Genomic DNA, 9938 nt, shown 5'->3' with positions numbered 1-9938 from the left:
ATTCTCTGTTGTTCGTTTGGAGTGTGATGTTGTTCTATATAATGCTTGGTCAATTTTGTCGAGGGTCTCTGGCATCTTATAGTGCTACGATGTTCATTGATCCGTGTCTTAACCATCCTGGTGGTCATTCCTATATATCGGAAATTACAAGGCAGGTAATCATGTAGATGCAGTTTTTTGTGCGGCAATTTGTATGTGTTACTAACTGCCAATTTTTTGTCTCACCCAGATCTAATTCATGAGTGCTCGTAGTTAACGGCCAGATGTTACACCCTCCACAGGGGTGATGGCCTCTGACCCCTAACCAAGGCCTACTTCTGGTTACATCTTGAATCGTATGCTGTACCGGTCTAGTGTGTACCACAAGGTCTCTAATATTTCTGTGTTCTTTTGAAGGCAAACAGAGGGCATTATAAGGATTCCCCAGAACTGTTCAAAATAGGCCAATGTTTCTTAATGATCTTTTTGACACGATTACTCAAAGGAGTGAAGGTGGTGACACAAGTTAACCTAGTCTGTGGTTTACGCGTGGTCTTCGTTAGCAGGGCATCTCTGGGAATATTCCTGGCTCTTTTTTTGGCTTGTCTAATAATAGATTTTGGGTAATTGCGCTCCCTCAATTTCTGATTTAAGGCATCAGTTGTGCATAGAAATCGGAGACTTTGGAACAATTCCGTCTCACTCTCATGAATTGTCCAAAAGGTAGGTTACTCCTTAAAGATTTCGGGTGGTGACTATCATAAAGCAACAGACTCTTCCTATCAGTTGGTTTGTGAAAGATGGAGGAGTGTAGCACCCCATCTGTTAATATAATCTGTAAATCCAGAAAGGAGACCTCTCTATTGTAGAAGTTTGCACTGAAACGAAGGTGGCCTACTCACATAGACTCATACAGTCCTACAGGCACATGTACTACTTTAAATTCACTTAAACGGAGAGTGATTCATATATACATACGAAAACTCACAAACACTTAGACAATTGCACAAAAACATAAAACATGTAAATATCACCGATATAATACAGCCGATGATGGATTAAAAATAAATCAATTGGATAAATGTGTCTGGAGTGCCGGCTTTTCCTTTCTGGAAACATGTGGAAGATTCTTTTGGATATTAACTAGTCCTGTGCCTGCTGCTGAGCACCAACCCCAATGGCCGTAGTAGTCCGCAACCAGCAGGAACTTTGGTGAATATATATATATATATATATATATATATATATATATATATATACATATATATATATATATATATATGTGTCCCAAAACTCAAACGCTTGAATCCTGAAGCTGCAAAATTGGCGCGACCTAGCGTGGATCCAGCTATCCACTTATATCATACACCAACTCCTCCAAGTTGCAAAGGACTTGCTCGGACAACAATATTGTGGTCACATATATTATTTATTAGAACAATGCCTCCTCACAATGTGTATCAGCCATAGCCTTGATCACATGTGCGCCGGCTGTTTAATTTACATATTAAATACCCTCCAATAAACAGACATAAATAACGGACTACCTAAACCATCTAAATCTATTACACAGGGTAAACGGACGCCATCTTGGAATACCCAATTTGTATACATTACTTCACCTACAAATAATCTAGTAGAAATGCAAATCTAAATATTCATTACAAGTAAAATAAAATAATACAACATATAGATTATAATTGGGTATTTCAATTACCCCATTTGGTTTCCTCAATTTTGTAACCTGAAGTAGATGGATTTATTCATATACAGCATTCATACCCAGACACAGGATAGAAAAAAAGGAAAAACATTTCTGTCCAAGTGAACATGCTCTATCATATATCATCAATTCACTCAATCCAAGTTCCCTGCCTCAAACCTAACATGTAAACAAACCAAAACCCACAATGCATAAATAAATAACCCCACCATTAATGTGCACAAAACAATTAAAAAAATTAATTCTAAAGGTTCACACTGCATTTTATTTAACTTTTACTCTGTCAGTATTTTGACAGCTGTGTACCTCCTTCACACACTTTTGCATTCCACAATTACCAGTGACACACCTGACCGTTGCTCTGTGCACTGTGCAGAGAGGCTGGGAATTGGAAGGGCATATATTATGAGCCCACATGCATACCGTTTGGCCTGAACTCCAGAGCTTTCTGTTGTGGCCTGTTATATACACCCACCCAAAACCTGAAATTACACAGATACATTGAAGCGATTTGTTTCAGGATATGCACTATACATGAGTGATATGTTACATGAAAAAACTAAAGAAGCACCCCATCCTGCAAAAAGCAAGTCCTCTTAGAGAATGCAAGAGTTAGTAAACAGGAACAACATCTCTGTCCCAGTATAAGAGGGCAGTTTATGTTTTTGATAGCTGAGGCTGTCACCGGTGCTGGGGTATATGGAGGGGCTAGGGCATTTACAGATGGGACGCTGATCCCACTAGGACTCCCCACTCCTCCATTCGGCAATACCACGACACTGCACCACCACCAATGGCACCTGAAAATATTATGGAGAGTAATGGGTGAAAGAAGCCTGCTGGTGCTTGTTCAAGCAATGTCCTAGGTGAAGTTGTCAGTCACAATTGCCATAATTACTGGAAACTAAAGTTTGAACAGTCCGGTATTTTTGAGAGAGGGAAGAAATAACTCATCCTATTTACTTAAAGACTTCGCCTTGACTGGGGATGATTGTGTTCCCTCTGTGATCCCATTTATAATCTCCTTTTGTCAGTGTTCTCTGCACATCGTAAACCTATCAGCTTCAATCCTCACTTCCCCTGTTAAGGCTCCCTGCAGAATTAACAAGCTCACGATGGGCATTCTGGCCAGAACACCAAGCTCTGCTGGAATTTATTGTTAAATGATATTTTGAAAGGCTTTCTGTGGCAGTTGTTAACTTTTATTTTCTGTAGTTTCTTTTGATTTGGTACTTCATCTATTTGTATTTGAGTTTGAGCTGTACTTCCTCGGGCTGTTGTTTTATCCTGAAGAATGCTGTAGAAAAAATGGGAAGATGTATAATGTTCCTCATTTGGTCAGATAATGCATCCCCTTTCAGCAAATTTTTGTTCCCTTCTACCAAAGAGTGATCCTAGCGTACAGCAAATTCACATTAATAAGGATGACTCTTCCTCTGATGGCTTGTGTGAATGAAAGGCACTCTTCAGAAAACTGTGTGGTGGAGAATTATGTTAGGAGGGGAAAACGTGTGTATCTATGAAGTCGGTGGGGATATGGTGCTGTAAAACATTTCTGTATACACCTGTGATACAGTGAATAATATCAGTCTCATAGGTAAGATGCTGTCTTTCCATGTTTAGGTGTAGCATCAATAATTTAATATAACACCAATAGATCGAGTTTTCAAAGCATATCTAAATATTTTGGGAAGCATGAAAACATATTATATTGTATTCTATTGCATTGTATTGTACTGTATTATAGTATTTGTATAATGCTTACTACTCTGTGTGGTGTGCGAAAATACTTTTCCACGAGGGTGGAGCACTACCCTGCATGAATATGTGGTTGAATGAGTGGTGTCTCTGCTTTGAGTCTATGGGAAATGTTTTCATCTTGTTCTTGATGATCACCAAGAGCATTTGATCGTGTAATGGGATGCAGCACTTAGTGGTGTGATGACGATAGATGAGGAACTGTGATAGATGCAATTTTTAAGAGAATGTGTTTTGCTGCCAGCTGTGATAATCTCTGCCAGTCCCTTTATTGCGCTAATAGTATATTTTGTATGTTCTCAATCCGATTTCCTATGCTGGCTGTTACCCCTTGGATCTGTAAGTGGACATGAATTATATTATTGATACTGAAAGAAGCATCACATTTGGATTAATTGTCCTTCATCTTGTGAATAGAGGCAGAAGGTAGTGCACAGACATATATTATGATGTCTGGGTGAGGAGATCACAATGATAGTCCCATAGGTCATTAGGCAGGTTGTGGATCTTCAGGTGCTGAGTGACAGTGAATACTTCTATTGTTCATTGGCTAGGCATAATTATTTGATTCCATCTGTATTTAAATGTCCCTGTGAGGGTATGCTGCCTGGAGCTTCTCATTTGGTTTGAATGTCTGTGGATGTCCTCTTATTATGGTTTGCAGGTCCCTACAGTCTACTTATTACAACTGTGCTTATATTGACACAATATTATTGTTTGAAAGTGGATTATTGGTAAGGGCAGGTAAGTACCTTCATCTAGCAATAGGCCACTGACCCCCACTTAGTTCCAGTTAGGTCTCAATAACGTAAACCCAGCTCAACCCTTGGTAGCTTGGCAACAAGCGACAAGGCTTAACTTAGAAGACAAGTGTGTAAAGCATTTAAAAATCACAAAACAGTAAATAAGTAAAACACAAACCACAATAAAAATCCAACACTGCCATTTTTATCCTTGATCCTGGGTGGAAATCAGGGGGGTCCTGGTTGTCCAATCACAGACAGGCTCCTTCCCCCTTTGATGACCACTTCCTGGGAAGTGTGGCAAAAATCAATCCCAGGGAGCAACGTTCTTCAAAAATCCAACATGGCTGAAAGTGATTTTTGGAGGTTAGATCTGGCTGAGCCCACCTACTGGTGAGGCTAAAATTCTAAACACACCCCTATCCTGCCCTCTCCTAATCTAATCAAGAGGGCATCTAACTGTCTGAGTTTTGCAGGATGCGAGGGCGGTCCTGAGCTCCTCCTAATGTCCTTCCCTGCCTTTGAAGACTGGTTTGGCTGCTTTTCCCGCATCCTGTTTCCCCATTTGCTGAGGCAGATCTCCTCCCCCCGGCACTTCCTTTGTGTTCAGCCCAGGCCGCTTAATACCTCATCAAGGCAGCCTGGCCAGGTTGCCAGAGGATGGCCAATCAGAGAAGGGCACTACAGAGCTGAAGTTGGCAACTTTCAAGTAGAGTTTTAAAACTCTTTTCCTGAACTAGTTATATTAAATCCAACTATTGTATGTTGTGAGATTTATTATAACAATCAATTTGATACCACACTCAAGGTATCTGATACTTAAGGGGACTTTGTTAATTAAAATAAAGTCTCCCCATTTTAGCCTATGGAGGTCATTCACTACACTGAGGGAAAAACACATTTGGCTATTTTACCTCACCAGGGCTTATAAAACAATTTTTACACGGTCCCTGCTTATAGTTACATGGCACCCAACCCTAGGGGCACACAGGGCACACCTTAGGGGCAACTTATATGTAAAAAATAAGGTAGTTTAAGACTTTGGAAGTACTTTTAATTCCAAAGTCGAATTTGCATCTAACTTTAGTTTAAAAGCAGCCAGCAAGGCAGGCCTTCCTTAAAAATGACACTGGGCACCTCAACAGCACACCTATGGTGCACTACCTATGCTTGGGTCCCTAAAACTACATGCCCTACCATATACTAGGGACTTACAGGTAGGTTGGTACGGCCAATTATAATTAGACTAGTTTGCATATCCACTTTACACAAAGCACTGGCCCTGGGACTGGTAAGCAGTACCCAGGGCACAGCCAAGACTCAGAAACCACCAGTATCTGTCCCAAACGTTTGGGGGTGACTAGGGCAAAAATGAGGACGTTCCTACACAGTCCCCACTCCCAGATAAAAGGTGATGGGTACTAACCTAAACCCTGATAGTCATCATCAGCTAAGTGTAAAAATCTGGAAAGGCTGTTTGCATTGTCATAGGCACTCCCAGGTCTTTGTTCCACTGTGAAGTCCATCCCCTGTAGGGAAATGGACCATCTTAAAAGTTTTGGGTTCTCCCCCCTCATTTGCATTAACCATCTGAGAGGTCTGTGGTCAGTTTGAACACAGAAGTAAATGCTAAACAGGTATGGCCTCAACTTGTTCATGGACCAGACCACAGCAAAGGCTTCTCTCTCAATGGCACTCCATCTTTTCTCTCTGGGGAGTAGTCGCCTGCTGATGAAGGCAACTGGTTGATCCTGGACCTCTTCATTAACTTCTGCTAACACTGCCCCAGTCCTTTCCTCTGAAGCATCTGTTTGCACTATAAGCTCTTTGCTATAGTCATGGCCAGTAACACTGGTGCTGAACACATAGCCTGTTTCAGAGTGTCGAAGGCTTTTTGACACTCTGGGGTCCAAATCACTTTCTTGGGCTGTTTCTTGGAGGTAAGTTCTGTCAGAGGGGCCACTATGGTCCCATAATTTTTAACAAACCTTCTGTAGTATCCAGTCAGGCCAATGAAAGGCCCTGACCTGAGTCTGGGTTTCAGGAGCCTCCCAATCCAGGATAGTCTGGATCTTGGGCTGGAGAGGCTGTACATGGCCTCTACCAACAAGGTGGAACAGGTACACCACTGAACTCTGCCCTGAGGTCAGGTCAAATGTACTCAGGAACTTGTTAGCCCCCAACCAATCAATGAGCTCATCAGGTCTAGGTATGCCATGAGCATCTGTCTTGGTGACTGCATTTAGACCTCAGTAGTCTACACAGAATCTTAATTCCTTTTTCCCACCTTGGGGATTGGGTTTGGGTACCAGTACGACTGGACTGGCTCAAGGACTATCAGAGGGTTCAGTTACCTTGAGATCCATCATCGTAGCCACCTCAGCTTTGATGTTGGCCTTGACCTGGTCTGACAGCCTGTACAGCTTGCTCTTGACAGGTAAGCTGTCACCAGTGACAATATCATGGACGCACCAAGTGGTGAGTCCAGGGGTGAAAGAGAACAGGCCAGCAAACTGCTCCAAAACTTGTCTGCAGACATTTTGCTGCTGGGTTGTCAACTTGGGAGAGAGTACCACTCCCTTTACTGACCCATCCTGTGCATTTGTGGAAAGGAGCTCTGGCAGAGGTTTACTCTCCTCTTCCTTCCCTTCATCAGTGACCACCAGCATGGTCTTGTCTGCCCTGTCCTTGTGGGGTTTCAGTCTGTTGACATGTAGGATCCTATGAGGATTCCTGGAGGTGCCAAGGTCCACCAGATAGTTGACCTCACCCTTCTTTTCTAAAATTGGATAGGGTCCAGTCCATTTGAACTGAAGTGCCCTGGGAGCCAAAGGCTCCAAAACCCACACCAGCTGACCTGGGTGATGCTCAAGCACGGTAGCCTTCTGGTCATGCCAGAGCTTTATGAGCTCTTCGCTGGCCTCCAGATTGCTGCTTGCCTTCTTCAGGTACTCAGCCATGCGTGACCATAGGCCCAGCACATAATCTAGCACATTCTGCTTGGACTCTTTGAGAGGCTTTTCCCAAGACTCTCTTACCAAGCACAATGGGCCTCTTACAGGGTGCCTAAACAGTAACTCAAAATGGCTGAATCCAACCCCTTTTTGTGGCACCTCTCTGTATGCAAACAGCAGGCATGGGAGGAGAACATCCCCTCTCCTCCTGAGTTTGACAGTCAAACCCATGATCATGCCCTTCAAAGTCTTGTTAAATCTTTCCACCAGACCATTGATCTGGGGATGATAGGAGGTGGTGAACTTTTATGTAACACCACACTCATCCCACATTGCTTTCAGATAGGCTGACATATAATTTGTGCCCCTATCTGAGACCACCTCCTTTCCTTTGGGAATCCCACTATGGTGAATACACTAAGTAGGGACCTAGCCACTGTGGGAGCTGTGACTGTTCTAAGGGGTATTTCCTCAGGGAACCTGGTGGCATGGTCCACAACCACCAAAATGTACCTGTTGCCTGAGGCAGTTGGCAGGTCTAGGGGACCAACAATGTCAATCCCCACCCTCTCAAAGGGAGTGTCAATCACTGGCAGTGGTATCAAGGGAGCCTTTGGCTTGCCCCCTACCTTGCAACTGGCCTGGCAGGTGACACACGAGCTGCAAAATTCCTTAACTTTCTCTGACATGTGGGGCCAATAGAAATAGTTCACCAGCCTTTTCCAGGTCTTGGTCTGCCCCAAATGTCCAGCTAAGGGAATATCATGGCTTATTGTTAGGAGCAAATCTCTATACTTCTGGGGGACCACCACTCTCCTGGTTGCCCCTGATTTGGGGTCCCTTGCCTCCGTGTAGAGAACCCCATCCTCCCAATAAACCTTGTGGGTCCCACTGGTATCCCTCTGTTCTTGCCTGGCAGCAGTCTGCCTCAGGCCCTCAAGAGTGGGACACTCTTTGTCCCTGGCACAATTCTTCTCTGGTGGGCCCACCTGCCCCTTTGTAGTTCTGCCAAGTCAAGCAGAGCTTGCAGGGGAAGGGGGCCTCCCTCAGAGGTCCGATCCTCCCCCTCAGGTTTGGATTCCTCCTGACTCTCTGTACTTGGTGGGGCTGGCAAGCCAGTCCCAGTGCCCTTCCTCTTCTTTTTGGAGGCTTGGCCCATTGTTCCAAGGTCCAAGTGTCCAGCACTTCCCTGTTGTGCTGCCTGTGATCTGGTCACAGCACACACCCATTCAGGCAGGTCCAGCATCTGTGCATGGCCCTTTTTTCCACCTCTGACTATTCAGATGCATCCAGATAATTTCCCAGCAGACATTCTACTGGGAGGGCAGGAGCTACTGCTTCCTTCTTAGGGCCAGTCACACCTCCCCATCCCAGGCTCACCATGGCCATGAGATGGAGTTTAGTTCTGCTATCTGCATAAGTTACTTGGTTGAAGACACCAGGTATGACCTGCTCTGGAGCAACCAGCTTTTCTGTGATTGTCTCACTGGCTCCTGTATCTCTCAGAGCTTCCATCTCAGTCCCATTGACTTCAGGCCTTTGCCGGGAGGTAAGGTGGCCATAGTTGTAAAGTTCACCCCACCCACAGACACTACGGTGACCTGATCCCAGCCCTGGGTCAACTTCCACCCCCATACCTACACTAGCAATCCCATGGGACTGCCCACCAGTGGGGGGCTTCTTGGAGCAGATAGCATCCCCTCTTTTGTGTCCAGGTTGATGACACTCAAAACACCTACCGGCCCTAGCAAGCTCCTGAAACTTTCCTGCCTAAACAGGATCATAATGCTTCCCCTGGTTCCCCTTCCCCTTAGAAGTGGCCTGGCTCGGGGCTCCCCTACCCTGAGAAGGCTTTGGGGACTCTTGTGAGAACTCCTTGGATTTTTTATCTTCCCCTGGTTCTTCCCTTGAGGAGAACCATGTCCTCCCTTTCTCTGGTCACCCCCTAGGGGTTTCTGGTTAACACTAGTTCTTAACCAGTCATCTGCTGCCTCCCCAAGCTCTCTGGGATTGGTCAACTTAGTCAACTAGATACTGGTGGAGCTTCTCTTGGGCACAATTATTCAGAAGGTGCTCCCTCATAATCAAATTGTAAAGCCCCTCAAAGGTACTTACCTTGTTGCCCCGTATCCAGCCCTTTAGTGCCTTAACTGAGATGTCCACAAAATCAAACCAGGACTGGGTAGATGTCTTCTGGGTATCCCTAAACATAAACCTATACTGTTCTGGGGTCAGACCAAACTTTTTAGTTAAGCACCTCTTCATATTAGGGTGTGAATCTGCATCCTCCCCACTTAAGATCAAAAGCCTATCCCTACCAGAGTTGGGGACCAACTCCCATAGAAGTGAACCCCAGTATTGAGGCTTAACTCTCCTCATCTGGAGGGCTGTCTCAGAGGCCCTCAGCCATTTATCTATATCATCCCCCTCTACATAGGCAGGAACGACCCTCTTGGCTAGTCTGTGGCAAAACCCTCCACCCATGGGCATCTCAGCTTCTTTGTCCTTACCACCATCTCTCTTCTCTTTCCTTGCCCACTTTTTCTTTTCCAGGGTCGGCTTCTCTGCCTCCAAAGCTATATTTGCTAGCTGGGCCTCCAGCTCTCTTTCTCTAAGGGACAGGTTCTCTCCTTCTGAAGGGACCCCTTTCTCACAACTAGCTTTGGGTATGGCCCTGGTAAATGTGTGCAGTGAGGACTGGTCTTCCTCATCCTCACCCAGGCTCAGATGCCCTTCCTCCCCTGAGTGATTGGAGGTGGCATCCTTCCCTACTTCTTCCTC

The sequence above is a fragment of the Pleurodeles waltl genome, chromosome 12 (genome assembly GCF_031143425.1).
Source record: "Pleurodeles waltl isolate 20211129_DDA chromosome 12, aPleWal1.hap1.20221129, whole genome shotgun sequence".
Taxonomy (NCBI): Eukaryota; Metazoa; Chordata; class Amphibia; order Caudata; family Salamandridae; genus Pleurodeles; species Pleurodeles waltl.
The sequence above is the reverse complement of the archived record's forward strand: the minus strand, read 5'-3'. Positions refer to the sequence as shown.